The sequence below is a fragment of the Symphalangus syndactylus genome, chromosome 10 (genome assembly GCF_028878055.3).
Source record: "Symphalangus syndactylus isolate Jambi chromosome 10, NHGRI_mSymSyn1-v2.1_pri, whole genome shotgun sequence".
NCBI classification, from domain to species: domain Eukaryota; kingdom Metazoa; phylum Chordata; class Mammalia; order Primates; family Hylobatidae; genus Symphalangus; species Symphalangus syndactylus.
Window position 1 is genome coordinate 99127894 of NC_072432.2, and position 19576 is coordinate 99147469.

The 19576-nt window shown below is 38.9% G+C and overlaps 1 long non-coding RNA gene across 1 annotated transcript in view; it reads right to left on the reverse strand.

The window, feature by feature from the left end:
- The window catches only part of LOC129491234 (uncharacterized), a 186895-nt gene that overhangs the window by 91685 nt on the left and 75634 nt on the right, over positions 1-19576 (reverse strand). The window lies entirely within an intron of this gene.

Consider the following 19576-nt stretch of genomic DNA (forward strand, 5'->3'; position numbering starts at 1 on the left):
TTGGGTGCAGGGCACTATTAGCATCTATTGGTTAGTGGCTACGGATACTGCTAAACATCCTATTATGCACAGGAAAGCTCTCACAACAAATAATTATCCCACCCAAAATGTCAATAGTCGTGACACTGAGAAACCCTGCCTCACACAAATGTAAGAAATGCTTTTTTTTATTATAGGAATCGTTTCCCTAGCCTAGACATGGAAATGAAAACCCAAAATTGCATAATATTCTGTAGACCCCTGCACCATTGTGGCCCTGGTCTCTGTCCCTGAGGTTGGAAAACTCAAAAGTAAAGAGTCTTATAAAGACCATTCATTCATCACACACATATTTAATGATCTATTATGTGCCAGGCACTGATCTTCTTGGGCGTGCAGAAATGTTTGAAACACCACAAGTTCCCATCCCATCCCAGGTATTGCAACTTCCATCACACCTCCACCCCCAATGCATAAAAGCCTCACCCAACAGTTAAGTTCTGATGGAGGACTCAAAAGTACGGCCTTGTTAGTCTAAGTGCGCACGGAATGTAGGAGTTGTGGCCCTACCCTCAGGAACCTTTGGTACCATGGGAAGATTCAGTCCCACGCTGATTGAACAGCTTGAATACTGGGACTGATCTTAGTGGGCAGTGGGGAGCCACAGGAGGTTTTTGAGCAGGAGAGTGACATGATCATTCTCTGAGCAGAATTAATCTGGCAGCCATTCTCTCAGTAGTAAGAAAAAAAAAAGAGTGAGGAATACCAGTTAGCACAGGACAGTCACATTTAATTCAAAATTCACTTCATATGAGATTAATCTTCCCAAAGAAATACATGTAAAGTAAGAGGAATGTTTCCTATTTTACATAAATCTATAACCACAGAAACAGACTTTTGGCTTTAATGCTGCTTTTCATTTTCTCAGCACTATCCAAAATTTGCAGAAGGCTTGCTCCTAAGTTGGCAGTAGCATGCATCATGGGGGTCGTTCAGGCTTCTTGGTGGCATGTTAGCACCTCTCACCTCTGGTCCAAAGCTACTGATGTTCACTCCATTTTTGGAACACTACTGCAAGTTCCACCACTTAACCAGCACTTGGATGCCATTGTTATAGGATATAAAAAAAGATTTTCAATTCTAACAGCACCTGATAACATAACCGGGCATTAATAAAGAAATCACTCTGTGAATTTCCAAAGCATGGCTGTGATGCCCACGAGGACTGACAAAGGATGGAGGTTGTGTATTTATCAGCTTACCCGGCACCTCTAGGCTGTGGAAGTAGAGTTAACCACATCTGACAATTCCCTGGGCCTGCCACCTTGAAAAGTACAGGATTTTTGACATTTTGAACTGAAAGTTACAATATTTCAAAACATACTCTGAGTCTTTATTTTTTATTTATTTATTTTGAGACAGAGTCCCATGTGTCACCCAGGCTGGAGTGCAGTGGTGATCTTGGCTCACTGCAATCTCCGCCTCCCGGGTTCAAGCAATTTTCCTGCCTCAGCCTCCCGAGTAGCTGGGATTACAGGCGTGTGCCACTATGCCTGGCTAATTTTTGTATTTTTTGTAGAGACGGGGTTTTGCCACGTTGGCCAGGCTGGTCTCAAATTCCTGGCCTCAAGTAATCTGCCCACCTCGGCCTCTCAAAGTGCTGGGATTACAGGCGAGAGCCACCGCACCTGGCCTCTGAATCTTTATTAATATATATACATTACATAACTTTAAGTTTTAAAAAAATAGGACTGTCATGTGAAGTAACTCCGGCAGGATGCACTGAAGCTGAGCCCAGTGCAGTAGCAGGCCCTCAATGAGGAAAGGCAGAGCGTGAAGTGGCTGAGTGTCCAAGCTCTGGAGGCACAGGGCCGGGGTTAAAATCCTAGCTCTGCCACTTCCTAGTTCTGTGAAGTTAAGGCAAGTCAGGCAAACTGTCTGTGCCTCAGTTTATTCATCTGTAAATTGAGGCTAACTACTCCTCATAAATGCTTTATAAGGATTAAATGAATCTAATACATGTAAGCAACTTAGAGTAGATACATTCTGTTTGCAGAGATTTGAACAGTGTCTGGCATATAACAAGCCGATTTACATGTGGGTTTTTTTTTTCTTTTTTTTTAAAATGGGCCTGAGAGGCACCTCAGGGGTGGAATCCACAAGACTTTTTGCCCATAGGGCATGGATAGAAACTGAAACCCAGGGAGAGACAGGAAAGCATTTAGCAGAAATTGAGGAGGGAGATTAGTGGGTAGCCTGGCTAGGGCGGGAAGCCCCCAGACACTGTCTCAGCAGCAAGGAGAGGGGCTAGGACAGGGCCTTTTTTTACCTCCTGAGGATGCAAACCCAACTGCAGGTTCTCTGCCACCCCTCTCTACACACAGACACAAGATACTAGTCAGGACATTGGAGCTTATGATGCACAGACACCGTGACCCAAAATCATAGAGCTGGTGGGAGAACAGACTTCGGGCCCTAAACTCCCAAGACTCCTAAAATATTCCCTGGGCAACCTCCAAAATCTTCCCACAAGAAAAACATGACAAATTGAACCCCAAGGGCCTCTCTGGAAGCCCTAATGTATAACCTCTGTCTCAATTAACTAGGGCATGACTATTGCTCCTTTCAGGAGCAAATTAAACAGCTCGACACCGCAATTACACCTGTGTAACTCTCCTAGATGTTCCTTATCCATGCCAACAATGCCAGGAGCAATTTCCCATGCCCCCTCACACCCCACCTGCAGATCTGGGTCTCTCTCAACCCTGAGTCCCCAGGGGCTTCTCCTCTTCCTCAGCCTGGCCCCACATCCCATTCTGAGCTGAGGACCTACAGGACTGAGTCAACTTAGGTGGCGGGGACTTGCTAATCACTTCACCAGAATGGGCTTCCCTCTCCAAGGAAGTTGGGACAAGGATAGGGATGGTTATTCCTTTGTTTAAACATATATATATTTGATTCACTCTGAGAGGGACACTTAACAATGACATTTCCTATCCCTCCTCCCATTATCGAAATAAACCCTACCAGTCCTTCAGAGACAAGTTAGGGGTCCTCCTCCCCCTGACCACCAACAGCCCACAAGATCCCCCTTGTTTGAGCGCTGAGCCTCTCAAAGGTGATCCTGGCCACGTCTACTTTCTGAAACAGGTGCCCCCAATAAAGAAATACTACATCAGAATTACAAAAGTTGCAGATTATTTTAAGTGATTACACATAACAAATTAAATACAATGTAACATAATTAGTTGGTGCTATTTCCAAGATAAGTATGGGACTTATAAAATTTATGAATTCTTAGTGTATCTGGGGCATTCTGGTCCAATCATCATGCACAGTTTACAGGCAGAGAACAACTTCATTCTGTCCCATCGCCGTCTCTCTTCAACCTTTGTGTGTAATTTCATTTGGAGATAATATCAAAAGTTGCAAAGTCTTTCATGAATGTGATATCTGGGCCAAATAGTCCCAGGCTTCAACACTGTGTTCCCCATTGGAGGCCCTGTTTGAGCTCCTAACATTGAACTCAGTCTTACCATCTTAGACACATCTAGTAGTCATTGGTCTTGTTTGTGGCTGCCCACCATCTTGTGAACAACTCTCCCATGTTTGGGGAATTTCCTTCCATCCAGTTAGGAATTCCATCTCTCCTAGGTATTAACAGCAGGATGAACTCACTTTTTCAGCTGATCTTGCAACCACGCTTCAGGCATAAGGCTGAGGTTCCCCTAATTAGATGCACCCCAGTGAAGAGATGTGGAAAGAGAGCCATGTGAAGAAGGTGGATTATATGGATTTGATCCTTTGGAAATGGTGGCAGCAGAGGAATGGCTTTGGGACAGCACCAGTGGTGGAGCTTCTGGTTCCTGCTGTCCAGTGTCATGGGCATTATCTACGCTGGCGGTGGACACTGAGTAGTACTGCAGTGTAGATTGTGTATTGTTCCCTGATGCGTAGCCTTTAGGCTTGATCCTAGAGATTTGTGGGATATCTAAAATTCTGTAATTCCTTTTCCACTTGAGCTAGAGTGGGTTCTGTTTGCAATAAAGCACACAGACTGCCACACCTTTTGATGGGTATCTGCCTATCTCATAGCCCTCTCCTCTTCCCTGAGACCAGCCCCTCATACCCATGGTGCCAGGCAGGAGAGGAAGCTGCTGCCATGTCTGTTCTTTCCAGCCTGGCCCACAGCCATAGCTGATCGGACCAGGTTAGATAGACACCTGACTCATGACAGCCAAACAGCTCTCCCCTGGAAATCTGGAATCAGGATTCAGAGATGCTGGTGAGTCTCTGTTGTTGCTCAAATTGAGGATCCAGAGCCTGAGTTTTGGTGGGGCATGAGGGGAAAGGAGTGTTCTGTTGACCTGTGTATACCAAGGCAGAGAAGGCTGGTCTGCAGAGAGAAAAATAAAGCAAATATGCAGAGAGAAGCCTGGGATGGCAGTTTCCATGTTCCTGTGGCTTTTTAGATTGTGGACACAATAATCCTTTGTCAGGCCAAGTGACACTTCCCACTGGAAGACCTTAAGACTTATTCCTGTAGCTTCATATCACATTTCTCTTTCAGGCTTAAGCCAGTAGAATTTTGTTACTTTAAACTACAAGAATATTTTCTAAAATAGCCACTAATTGGGTAATTATCACGTACCTCTTGAGATTTCCAAAGATGGTTGTCTTGTATTGCTATTTTTTTCTATAATGTTTATATAAATATAATATTATATATAATATACACTTATACTTTTTATTATATGAGTCTTATACATATAATAGCTTTGTTTTATACACAATCATGTGAGTTTGTGGAGTGGGGAGGCTACACTTAGCATATCTCTGCCATACATACCCTCTCACCTTCTTGAAGTAATTATATCAATTTTTTTTTTTTTTTTTTGAGATAGAGTCTCACTCTGTCACCCAGGCTGGAGTGCAATGGTGCGATCTTGGCTCACTGCAACCTCTGCCTCCCAGGTTCAAGAGATTCTGTTGCCTCAGGCTCTGAAGTAGCTGGGACTAGAGGCACCTGCCACCACACCTGGCTATTTTTTATATTTTTAGTAGAGACAGGGTTTCACCATATTGGCCAGGCTGGTCTTGAACTCCTGGCCTCATGATCTGCCCACCTCAGCCTCCCAAAGTGCTGGGATTACAGGAGTGAGCCACTGAGCCCGACCTAATTTTTTAAATTACTGCAAATACATGTCACTTGTAAACATGGTTAGCTCTAAAGTGTGGAACTTAGAGGGCCAGGAGGAAAAGCATGACACTTGACTTTTACTTTTCATTTTATATCATGTTATATGATTTAAGTCATTTTAAAATGAGAATGTATTCTCTTTATAATTAAGAAAAGCTAATACTTCCTAATGAATGAATGAATCAAAGCAGTGATATCATAAAATAGAGAGGCAACCAGAAGGTGCTTGTGCCTCCTACAACACAGCACCTGTGACGTGGTCTGCCAAGAGGTCAACTCTGAACCTGATCAAGACTTTGGATCTAGCTACAAATTTACAGAAAATGCAGAGATAGAGGGACAAATTAAAGAACATTATAGGGATGCAATCAGTAAAATGTAGACTGAGAGAAATTCTACAGAAGCCTGGTTTCTTCTCGAAATAAATTGCAAGGAACAAAAAAGAAACCAAGAAGGAACTCATAGACTAAAAGAGACTCAGGAGACATATCAATCCATTGTACTATATGGCCTGTATTTGAAGGCTAATTTGAACAAATAAACTGTAAAAACAAAATAAACATAAAAAAGATAATTAGGGAAATTTGTAAACTGATTGGATACAAATATTACCGAAAATACTGTACTGCTAAATTTTTAGGTGTGACAATGGCATTAAGGTCATGTATGTTAAAAAGTTCTCTTTTAGAAATACATGCTAAAATATTTATGGGTAGAAGGGCATAATGTCTGGGATTTGTTTCAAGATAACTGAGGAGGAGAATAATAGCAGGAATGGAGTTGAAATGAGACTTGCCACAAGTTGACAAATTTTGAAGCTAAGTGATGGGTATATGGAATTCATTCAACTATCTTGGCTGCTTCTATAGATGTTTGAAATATTTCATGATTAAAAACTTTTTTGAAAGCAAATTAAAATAAATAAAATTTAAAATAAATAAGCCTGAACAAAATCAAACTCCATCTGGCTTCACTGTGAATCCCCTTGCAGAGCTGGTTGGCAGGGTTAGCCAGGCACTTTCCACTGTAGATCAAAGTATGGAAAGCAATCACTTCTCCTGGGAGGGAAGATGGAGGCTGAAGCTGCTTGTGAGTGGAAGCTGAGAAGCTGCAGTGCACTCTGGCCATCTGGGCTCCCTCAGCTCACAGATGCTCTGGTTTCTAGGGCTGCACTGGGAAACGTGGTGCCAGCACCATGACTACGATACATCTCCACTCCATCTCAGCTAGCTTGCTCTACTGCCCACCTGCAGCCAGCTTTCTCTGACATAAACTATCCACATGGACCTCTGTAGCCAAGGGGCTGTTCAGAGATGTGTGGGAATGATGGATCATCTGGAGCCAGATTCAGGTTCAGGTGCCCCAGTAGTCCAGGAGTGGCAGTAGGAGGCCACATCAAGGCAGTGGAATGGAGAGGAGGGGTGTTTGCAAGCAGCAATGCTAAGGGAGAATCCAAAGGACTTATTGAATGATCACATAGAGAGAGAGAGAGAGATGGGAAAGCAGAAGAATCCAGAAAAAAATTCCCATCAAAAGTGCAGGGCAGTTTATTTCCTTTATATCCTTCGGTCTTCACCATGAGTGTAGTGGACCACTGCCAATTTGCTTGTTGCACCTCTGTTCCTGAGGCCAACATGGAGGAGAGCAGGGCACAAGAGATGAAGAGGTGCTTCCTTATTTAAGCAGCAGGAGTCAGTCCTTCCTGAAGTCAGTCCTAACCCTGTACTTTTTACTTATAAGTCAATAAGCAACCCCAACCCTTAACTAGTATGAGTTGGGGTTCTACTATTTGCAACTAAAATAGTCCAAACATAACAGTCTTGTGAGACAAATATTATTATCCCCATCTTCTTGATAAATAAATTGAATCTCTGAGAAGTTAATAAAATTGGTTAAAAGTATGCACTTACATATGTCAAAATAAGATATTCTTTCTCCCTAATCCATTTTTTTCTTTCGTCATTCATCTTTTATTTGAACTACAGAATAAGAGATTTTTGTGAGCATTGAGGAGGCAGTCTCAGTATTAACCAGAGAACTTTCCTGTAGACATTTAAGTTTGTTTGTTTGTTTGTTTTTGATACAGAGTTTTTCATTCTCATCGCCCAGGCTGGAGTGCAATGGCACGATCTCAGCTCACTGCAACCTCTGTCGCTGGTTCAAGCAATTCTCCTGCCTCAGCCTCCCTAGTAGCTGAGATTACAGGCCTGCTCACCTGCGCCACCACACTCAGCTAATTTTTTTTTTTTTTTTTTTTTTGTATTTTTGTATTTTTGGTACAGATGGGGTTTCACCATGTTGGTCAGGCTGGTCTCAAACTCCTGACCTCAGGATATCCACCCACCTTGGCCTCCCAAAGTGCTGGGATTACAGGCGTGAGTCACCAAACCCTTAAGTTTTAAAACTTAAGTACACTTAAGTTTTAAAACTAGAAGGAACTAAAGCCCCCTCCAATGCTGCCTAGGACTTCCAAGATCTAATTCGGCACCCACCACCCCACTACCACAAACACACAATTCTAACAGATCCTAGACCCTGGGGGTGGGAGCTAGGAGGTGAGGGGAGCAGAGTGGTAATGAGACTGAGTAGATGAAGACAGTGGAGAAGGAGGATAGAGACCTAGAGGAGAAGGGAGCTGAGGTGGTTTTAAAATATTTTGGCAAATTCTTTGACACAGCTTCTTCAAAAGGTGCAGACTAATTTCCTTTCACTTGAATGTGGACTGGCAGCAGAAGTAATGGTGTGTGACTTCCAACTCTAGGTCACAAAAGATATAGCTTTCTCCTTGCTCTCTCTTCCGGACCACTTGATCTGAAGGAAGCCAGCCACTAGGTCATGAGGACATTCGAGCAGCCCTGTGGAAAGGCACATGTGGAGAGCAATTGAGACTTCTCACCCACAGCCTGTGAGCCACCATTAAGAGAAGATTCTCCAGCCCAGCTAAGCTACTCTTAAATTCTGGACCCAGAGGACTGTGAAATAATAAATGTTTGTGTTATTTCAAACTACTAAGTCTTGGGGTAATTTGTTACAAAGCAATCAATAACTAATAAAGGAATTCTCAGATACACAATCAGGTTGGTTTCTGGAACCAGGAAGGACTGCTGTGCCCTGTCTTGTGAACCCCATGTGTCTGGCATACCAGTTCACAGCAAGACTTTCTTTCCACTCTGCAGGGTTTTGTAGGCAGAACTAAGAGGCAGCACTGGGATTGGCACCTGGGTCTCTGTGATGCCAAAGACTCTTCCCTTCTCATGAGGCCACATTGCACAGTCTGGGTGCCAAGAAGCTACAAAAAGGGGACCCTGTAGCAGGTGGGGGAAAGAGCTAACAAACCTCAACTTGTTCTGAATCCTAAAGAGTCTGAAACTAAAGGATAGAATAAGATGCCAGTTCTTCTATCAACTTAATTACTTAACTCAGTGGAAATGTGATTAAGGTAGAGATTGAGATGAGATCATACTGGATTATGGTGGGCCCTAAATCCAATGAGTCTCTCTTTATAAGAGATAGAGACACACACACAGAAGGAGGCAATTTGAACATGGAGGCAAAAACTGGAGTGATGTGTTTACAAGATAAAGAATGCCAAGGGTTGCTGGCAACCACTAGAAGACAGCAGGGAGCATTGAACAGATTCTCCCCTTGGAACCTGCAGAAGGAACCAACCCTGCCAACATCCTGATTTTTTTTTTTACTTCTGGCCTCCTGAACTGAGAGAATAAATTTCTGTTATTATAAGCCACGAAACAAAAACACCAAGACAAACAAGAACAAGAACAACTACAACAATAACAATAACCCCAATGAAATAAAATAAATAAATGAGAGAAATATCAGATAACAATTTCAAAATGGCCTTGGGGGATTGAGATATCTCCCTGAAGTCTTTCATTCCTCGGTAAATGCGTGTTGACCACCAGCTCAGTGCTGAAACCATGACTGGCCATTCACTCAGGAAATGTCACAGCAGGACAAGGGACTGAATGAGTACTCCAGAGGGCCAGTGCTCCAGGAGCTTGCTGGCATCTACAGGGCAGTGTGAGATGCAGGAATCTAGAAAGACTCCCTGCAAGGGGGCTAAATACTTCCAAAGCTAAGAGGGGATATTTCTAGCAAGCACAGATACACAACCCCAAGTGTAGCACTGTAGGCTGGTCCACTGTGTGGGGGCATTACCAGAGGGAAGAAATATCTTTCTGCTTCTCAAAGAAGAACCTTAAAGGAGCAAGGCCTTAATCCAAAAAAGTGCTCTTAGACCCTCTGTGATGTCTCAGACACTGTGACAAGTGGCAGGGGAGAGAGTTTCGGGGAACTTCCAGTGCCCACAGTAGCACTATAATTCCTGTCATGTAGCATCCGCCCTGCTCATTTTGGTGTTTAAAGCCCCATGAAGTCCCTTTTCTGAAAATCTGAACACTCTCTTTCTGTTTGAGCTAGGCTTGTCTCCTGAAGTGAATGTGATGGCTCCTGCATGACATTATTTTCCTTCCCATTTTCTCCTGAAAAATGCCTGATCCTTCCCTTTCTAGCAATTCTTACGAACTTGCTCAAAAAGTGCTTCCTCCAAGAAGCCCTCCTTGAGTCACTCTTTTCTAACTAAGTTTACTCAATTTCCGTTGGTTTGGTTCTGCTGAAATCTTGGCAGACAGGCGCCAAGTCAGGTTGCATATCGAGGAACTCTTTCTTACTGACCCGTTTGATGACCACAGGGCCTCCATTAGACTTTCTTTAGCCAGGCAGGACCTAGTCTCATGCTGTTCACCTCTCCCTCTCTGCTCCTCCCTGAGTTCTCTAAGTTCATGGGTACAAAACTGTGCAATAAGTTAATTAATAGCCTGAACTTCACACACTGTGTTTATCAGCTCCACCTTGACCATGCTTACATTTATGGCCCTTCTATGAAGACCTCCAGACCGTGTTAAGAAATCTTCCTGCCACGCAGCCATAGGTGGGGACCTTTGGCCCACAAAAAAGGCCACCTCTGAGAGGGTGCTGTTCTTCAGATGAAGTGGGCATTGCATCACCTAATCTGGGGTATGAAGATAATGCTTGGATATGTCTTCAGAAAATCTCTGCTCTTTTGCACTTTGGGACTCTCATTATTTTATAGCCCCTGATTAATAAACCCTCAAGTTTGCTGTAATCAACCACAGATTTTTCCCCCCAAGCCCTACCTATTCTTCAAGACTCAGCTAAAAGCCCTACCTAAGCAAGATGCCTTTCCCTTTGCCCTAGATAACCACTGCTGGCTAACATTATATCATTAATAAATTTTATTCTTTTTGTGTTCTACTTACTGCCTTAAAAACCTTTGAATTAAACTGTAAATCAAAATTTAAATAGCAAAATGGTTAGAAATTGGTGATAATATTAAAACTACATGGGAAAAATATTTGCAAATTACATATTTGACGAAGGACTCATATCTAAAACAATATGGAACTCTCTAAACTCACCAGTTAAATAAAAAAAAAAAAAATCCAGTAAGAAAATGGGCAAAAGACTTGAGTGGACATTCCACCAGTGAAGAAACAAACACAGTAAACAAACACATTAAAAGATGTTTAACACCATTAGACATTAAGAAAATCCACATTAAAACCACAGTGACATACCACTAAATACTTGTTAGAATGGCAAAAATTAAAAATACTGATAATACTAAATGCTAGCTGGTACTAATGCAAAAATAGACACATAAACCAATGGAACAGAATACAGAACCCTGAAATAAAACTGTACACCTACAGCCCACTGATCTTTGACAAAGTCAGCAAAAATAAACAATGGGGAAAAGATACGCTAGTCAATAAATGGTTCTGTGAAAACTGGCTAACCATATGCAGAAGAATGAAACTGGATCCGTATCTCTAATCATATACAAAAATTAACACAAGATGGATTAAAGATTTAAATGTAAGACCTCAAACTATAAAAATCTGAGAATAAAACATAGAAATACACTTCTGGGCATTGGTCCAGCCAAAGAATTTATGACTAAATTTTCAAAAGCAAATGCAACAAAAACAAAAATTGACAATTGGGACCTAATTAAACTAAAGAGCTTCTGCACAGCAAAACAAAACAAAACAATCAACAGAGTAAACACACAACCTACAGAATAGGAAAAAATATTTGCAAACTGTGCATCTGACAAAGAATCTATAGAAAACTTGAACAAATCGGCCGGGCACGGTGGCTCACGCTTGTAATCCCAGCACTTTGGGAGGCCAAGGTGGGCGGATCACGAGGTCAGGAGATCGAGACCATCCTAGTTAACACAGTGAAACCCCGTCTCTACTAGAAATACAAAAAATTAGCCGGGCATGGTGGCGGGTGCCTGTAGTCCCAGCTACTCGGGAGGCTGAGGCAGGAGAATGGCGTGAACCCGGGAGGCGGAGCTCACAGTGAGCCGAGATCGCGCCACTGCACTCCAGCCTGGGGACAGAGCGAAACTCCACCTCAAAAAAAAAAAAAAACAAAAAATGAAAAATAAAAATAAGCATAAGGACAATAGGAGAAAGAAATTGCTAAAGCAACAAGCAGAAATTAATGACACTGAAAACAAAAACAAAACAAATCTAAGAGTTGGATATTTAAAAATAAAGACACTACTACCTAATAACCAAACTAAGAAAAAATAAGAAATCATAAATACATAAAACTAAAAATAGAATGGGGAAATAGCCACTGATACAGAGGAAATAAAAGTAAATACAATTAATTCCTCAAAAAATGGAAAATTTTCAAGTAAAATAAGAAACACCAAAACTGGTCCTAGAATAGGCAGAAAATCTAAAGAGACCAATTGCCTTAGATGAAATCAAGAAAGTTATCAAGGAAATATCCTTTCTCACAAAAGCACCATGCCCAGATGGTTTCATAGGCAATTTTTAATTAAATCTTCAAGGGGCAAATGATACTACTGCATTTTTTTCTTTCAAGGTTTCGTGTGTGTGTGTGTGAATAACTTCGTTCCTTTTTGTCTTTGTTCTTTCATTCTCTCCACTTTAATGTTAGCATATTTTTACAAGATGTGCCTTGTTCTGTGGTACTATATTTTTAACTTATGTAAATGAGATTGTGTTATATATCTCATTGTGTTTCCTACATTTTTTTTTTGCTCCATTCATTTGGGAGGGGGGTTCATTCATGTTGCTCTGTACACACTTAATTAATTGCTTCTAACAGCTTTATAATATTTCATGATGTACATCTACCACATTTTACCTCTTCACCTTGCCAGTAAGGGATAAACAAGTTCCTACAATGTCCCTATACAGGCCACTCATGGATCTATGTGAGCTGCCTCAAGATATGTACTCCAGAAGTGGAAGGGTCTAGGGAATGCACAGACAATGTGTTTGACTGAATAGGGCCAGACTATGTTTGAGGTGGCTGTACCATCTACACATCCTCAAGCTCCCATATCCCTCTGTCCTGTGTATCCCCACCACACTTGGAATTATCCACCTTCTACCTTTGGCTGGTTTAACAACTATAAAGTGATACTTCATTATTGTCTAATTCACATTTCCCTGACTCCTAATAAGTTTGCATACCATTTCACATATTTGTTAGAATTTTGAGTTTTACCTTCTGTGCTTATAGTAGATATTATTAATATTCATTTGTTGGTTTGGGTATTGCAACTGTTTTCTCTCATTCTGTTATAAATTAGCCTTGTCAGTAGTATCCTTTGTTGAACGGAAATCCTTAATTTTCTTTTAGAATGTTAGAAATTTCTTTACTATTATTTTCGGAATGTTAGAAATTTTTCTATTTTTTTCCAGAAAGTCTTAATTTATGTGTAATAAATATAATTTTTTGCCTGATAGTTTGTGCTTCTGAAGTTTTGTTTAAGAAGTCTTTCCCTCTTAGGTACAGAAATAGTCTCCTACATCTTAAAATGTTGTAGTTTTACCATTCACAGTTAGGTCTTTAATTCACATAGAATGCACCTTTGTATGCGGTGTTGGCAAGATATCTGGTCCTATTTCTCTCTGTATAATGAACCAGTTTGCTCACTCTCTGTTCCTCTCCCATTGAATCATAGTGGCATTTTCACTGTACACTAACTTCCCACATACACAGTGGTCTGTCTCTGAACTCTGTATTTTGCTCCCCCGGTCTGTTTATCTAAACTTGTGTCAATATCATTGTGTATTTGTTACTTTGGCTTTGTAGTATATCTTAATATCTGGTAAGATAAATCCATCCTTCACTGTTCTTTATAAAGACTTAGCTATACATGGACTTTTATTCCTCCATATGAATTTTAGAGTGAATTTATCATATTCCCAAAAACATCTACATGGAATTTCATTTCAGAATACATTGAGTTTATAGATGAATTTGTGGGCAATATAAATCTTTGCAATGTTAAGTTACCCAATCCAAGGGCATAGACTGCCTCCCCTTTTATTCAATCATCTTCTGTGTCCTTTAATGGCAGTTGTAAGATTTCTCCTTAGAGATATTGTGTGTTTTTGCTTCTATTAATTCCTAGACTCTTTGTAGATTTCTTGCCCTTGTGAATAATTTCTTCCTCTTTTATTATAATTTCTAGTAAGTTATGGGTTGCATAGGGCAATACTATTGATTTTTGTAGGTTGCTCTTATATCTGGCAAACTTTCCGAATTCTCTTCTCAGTTCTAATGGATTGGGTGTTGATTGTGATTTTTCCTAGGTAAATGATTATACCACCTCAAATAATGACAGCTTTAAGTCTTCACTTCCAACCCTAACCATCTCTTGTGTAAAACAATATAGGACAGAGAGAAGAAAAAGAAAAGCTTCCAAATTTATTTTATGAACCAGTACAGTATTCATATCCCAAACAGATAAGATAGTCTCAAATTTAAAAATGATATATTAGCCTTATTCATAAATATACATGTAAATATTCTAAATAAATATAACCAAATATAATCAGGAAGCACATTTGAAAATATGCTATAAACAATGGTGTTAATTCCTAGAAGGTAAGGAAGATTCAATGTGATTTATTATATTAATATGTTAAAGGAGAAAATCATATAATGCTGAACATCTATTATTGATACTAACTTAAAAATGAATGCTGAGTAAAATAGATATGGATGGCTGACTTATTAACAAGATAAATTAGACTAAAAACTAACAAATCAGTCTTATCGTAAAAACACTACTGAAAGTATTTCCACTAAAATCAAGAAAAAAACAGGCTGGGCACGGTGGCTCACACCAAGCCGAGGTAGGCGGATCACCTGAGGTCAGCAGTTCGGGACCAGCCTGGCCAATATGGTGAAACCCTGTCACTACTAAAAATGCAAAATTTAGCCAGGCATGGTGGCGCACACCTGTAATCCCAGCTACTTGTGGGGCGGAGGCAGAAGAATTGCTTGAACTCGGGAGGTATAGTTTGCAGTGAGCCAAGACAGCGCCAATGCACTCCAGCCTGGGTGACAGAACAAGACTCCATCTCAAAAAAAAGAAGAAAACAAAAATGTCCACTGTCATCAGTATTATTAACTACTTTTTTGGAAGCTTTAGCCATTGCATTTAGACAATCAAAAGCAATAAAAGTATAAAAATCGGAAATAAGAAGAAAAAACTATCAATATCTGTAGATGATGCAAATGCATACATAGATAGCAGTCTCATGAGGCCGTCTGCTCCTCAACTAAAAAGAGTTCTGGAAATCCTCACTCATTATACTGATATGATCTGAAAGTTGCTTAAGTGTTTCCAACTCAGATACCTCTACCTAAGAATCAATGCTTTGAAGGGTCAGTATTTGAAGTAACCTTTTCCATAAGACTGAGCCTGTCCTTCTTTGTTGAAGACACCAACCCCTGCCTGTAGCTAATAGGGGAAACTTCAATAAGCATTAGAGTAAAACAAAAACCACCCATGAATGACGGAACTATAATTATTTTATTAATTTTCAAGTGTAAAAAGACTGATGAGAATGTATAATAAAAATAATGCAAGAATAATGCAACAAGGAAAGTTGGTTGTTTGATTGGTGGCATGCAAAACAAAGATAATAAAGCCATTCACTTGAAAAAAATGTAAACAAATATCTCCTAGGGTAATGATTAAGTCTACTTTTTAAGAAATTAGTGAATGTCATATCCACTTTATAAAACTAGATGAGTATATTTTATAGAGGAAAAATTATTGAGCTACAACATATAATAATCCTTAGATTTAGCATGTAAATAGCATACCAAGAATATCAAGTAAAGAGATTCAGTAAGTCTGGAGTAGGGCTTAGACTTCTCTATTTCTATAAAACTTTGTGAGTATATCTGTGCATTGAGAACCACTGGCCTAAAATTATTTGATTTAAGCTTTTTTAAAAATGAAAAAAGGCTGTGGCCAATTAACATTTTAAACAACAATTGAAATACACTATTGCTCAATATCATCAGGTAAAACACTACTAAGACTCAGATAAATATAGGAAAATTCAACAGAACTACTTTATAAGACTTTTGATCGTTGTTTTCCTTAAAATTGAAACATATACAGAAAGCAAGGCATTGATGAGTACCTCATAAGGCATAAAGTTTCTAAAATATTTATATTAATAGCATCTGACCTATGCAAATTTAATCTAGGGAACACAAGACAGATCTTCTGATGTGACAACTCTTCCATGCAACCCACAAAAGCTAATCATTTCCAGTATCTCTTTTTATAAAGTAAAAGAACAAATCTTTTTGATTTTCTAGGAATCCTCTGGGAAATCTCAGAAACTGTTTTAGGTATAAAAGATGTCCTGCAAGTTTTATTTTATTTTCTTCTATATTTCAGGTCTGATTTTTGGAAGGCAGAAATCAAAAAAGCTGTCAAAGATTTGGACACTTGATTAAGATAGGTTCATGAGTGTCTGAGAAACAGTATTTGGTTTCCTATTAAAGTGACAATAAGACATTTAAAAATGAATATACAAGGTAACATGGTTGTAAAGAACCCTACATGAAAGAAAAAACTTACTTTCATAAATAAGGGACATTTTTTCCTCTTCTTCTTCCTCCTTCTTCTCCCCTGCACACCCCCACTCCTCAGCCTCCCCCTCCTCTTTTTTTTCTTCTCCTTTTTCTACTTGTTCATAGATAAGAGCATAAAGTTAACATACAGAATGTACAATTATTCAGGTGAGTCACAGAATCTTTGCTTTCTAGGCAGATTAACAGAAAGTAAATAGGGCAACCAACTATCCTTGTTTCTCTAGGACTGCTTTGGTTTTAGCGCCAAAAATTTCACATCCAGGAAACCTATGGTTCAAGGCAAATCAGGAAGGTTGGTTACCATAGAAAGAATAACCATTCACACTGTAGGAAAAGACAATCAGTAAATCAAGGAACCAAGCCCATCAAGACTGAGTGAATTTTGTAGAAGTTTTAACACATTTAGTAGCTTAAATATTAAGCTTTGACTTTGACGTTTTAGCCTTTATTATGCTCTTTCATACTCTGGTGACACTTTTATTCTAATGCAGATATCAGGGGGTCCACAAGTTTAAAACTAATTTTATAATAGTATGAAGCTCTTATTTATGATCACATGCTATACATTCATCATTGCCATCTTTAAATAAATGAATAAATGGATATTTTAAATATTTCCCACTTTTGATTTTTAATATAGTAAATACAAATAGTTGTAATCACATATGCAAAAGCTCTTTGAGGTCCTCAATAAGTGTGAAGTAATCTGAAGGACAAAAATTCCAAGAACTGCTGCTTATGGAAAAACAAAAGCATATTCTCAGTTGCATTTTTCTGTCATCATTGTTCCTAGTGTGGTTGTAACCACTCATATTAATTATAACTTTTAACTGAAGTAATTAACTTCTATTTCACAGAAAAGACAAGAAAGTGGATAATTAACATCTTTCTGTCATCTCAAATCATTTAAGCAGATTAACAAAATTCATAATACAACTTTTTGTAGTCTCATGCATCCCTGTGTAGCAAAAGTGAGCACATTTATTAACATGACTCATTGTTACAGCTTCTGTAACATACAAAAATAAGTAAAATTATTATTAATAATATATGTGTCAGTGTTCTATCCTACTTAGAAAGTAACTAGATATCTATTGATTACATATTAATTTATTTAGTATCAATTTAAGGCTTAAGTTACCTAGAGATCTTAGAAATTATCTTCAACATGACATACTATAAAACACAATTACTGTTGAAATAAAAAGTGTGTCAGAATAAGGATTCACTTCACTTGGACATAAATTTACATTTTTTACAATCTTAAACATTACATAAAAGTAACGTTAGCTTATTTGGTCAGTTAAAAAATAATAAGAAAAACATACCCAGGTAAAATAAGATGTTTGCTTATATTATGCTTAATAGTCATAAGTCAGAAAAGACAAAGCTGTTTTTATTAAACTCACATTGGTAAACTAGTCATTTGCCAAATATTTGCTTAATTATGTGAATTCAGATTCTTAAAAGGTTTCTGAGTTAGCTTCAGGAAGAACCAATTGTAGCGCATTTTTATAGCACATTAAAGTATTAGAAATTCAATTAGCTTATGTTTTAGGGATTTTATATAGGCATTTAAATATTCTATTAACCAATCAAAACAAATATCCTTTAATTTAAAAGACTTTGTAATCTTATTTACTTACACCCTCCAGAAATAGGAAAATACATACACACATTGAGAGGTAAATCCCTTTCCAAATTACAGACAGAGAGCTCATAGCTTCAATTCTACAATTTTAGCCACAGGTCAAGTAACACAAGAAACACAGAAATTTAAAAACAAAAAGCAAATTTAAAAACAAAACAAAACAAAACAAAAACCCTCACCAATCCAGATATCAAAGAGATATTCTCCTTCCTAGTGGCCATGCAATTTCTAATTGATTTGTTTCAAAACAGACAAACATTCAAACGAACAGAAAACAAATTAAAAAGACTAACAAACCAGATTCTCTGTCATCTCTTACCCAACAAAGAATAGGTATCTATCATCTATCTACATAGATCACCAAATAGCCAGATCATAAGGCAAACTCCCAGTAATTGCTGTCACCAATGAAGTATAACCTACTGGCTGGAAAAGAATCAAAAACAAAACACAAAATTAACTGACAGGAAAAAAATTTCTGAGAATATAGAGCTGGCAAAGTTAAAGTTCTATTGCCACTTGGGATTCACCTTAAGGAGCCAAGAAAAAATGTGTCTTGACATAAGCTGCTCATAAAGTATACTTCCGTGGGCACAAGAATAAAGATGGTATAAATCCACAAAAGCAAAGAAAGTGAAAAAAAAAAAAAAAGAAAAGAAAGAGATAAGTGACAGGAAAACTTGGCTCTGATCAGGAGAACTTATTGTGCATCTCAGCAGGAACTCCAAAATTGTTAAAAGGTATTTTTTTCCGTAGGTACAGTCAGAACTCTCATATAAATATAAAATGAATACTTGGCAAATATTTTTAATTAACTCATTAATTAATGGGGGAACCCGTTAGATGTTACAACTGATTCAGATGAGGATTTGACTTGAAGAGATTTACATTCCCTACTAGAGAAAACCTCTTTGCATTGTGGTCAGGATTTAAATAAAATAGCTATAGATTGAAAATATTTATATTATGCTCACTTCCACAAGTTAACTTGTCTTTTTACAGAATTGGGAAATAGCTTACTCAAAGACAGCCAGAGGCAGAGAGAACCTGAATGAATGAGCTAGACAGAACACTCACTAATATTTTTTTACCCATTGAAAAATGTTTCAGAGCTATTCACAAAAGAATACAGATGGCATAAATCCACAAAATGAAATAAAGTGAAAAAGAAGAAACAGCAGATAAGTGATGGGAAAACTTGGAAAAGTGGTTGGATGAGTAGTAACTGACTGAGTAGAGTAAGTAAATGGAAACGCAAGTGTCAAAAAGGATTACGACAATGAGAAGCAATCCAGTTTCCCCACAGAACGCCTGAGGGGCTCAGAAGTCAGAAGCACCAAATGTCCTAGAAGGCAGGGATTAAGACTACAAGCAGGAGAGTCAATAAAATATTTAAAAAAGAAACAAAGGCCAAGCACAATGTTCACCTGTAATCCCAGCACTTTGGGAGGCCAAGGCAGGTGGATTGTTTGAGGCCAGGAGTTCGAGCCCAGCCTGGCAAACATGGCAAAACCCCATATCTACTAAAAATACAAAAATTAGCCGGGCATGGTGGTGCATGCCTGTAATCCCAGCTACTCAGGAGGCTGAGACACAAAATTCGCTTGAACCTGGGAGGCAGAGGTTGCAGTGAGCTGAGATTGTGCCACTGCACTCCAGCCTAAACACAGAACAAGACTCTGTCTCAAAAATAAATAAACTAATTAAATAAAATAAAATTCCAGATTTTTACCTCTGTCCCA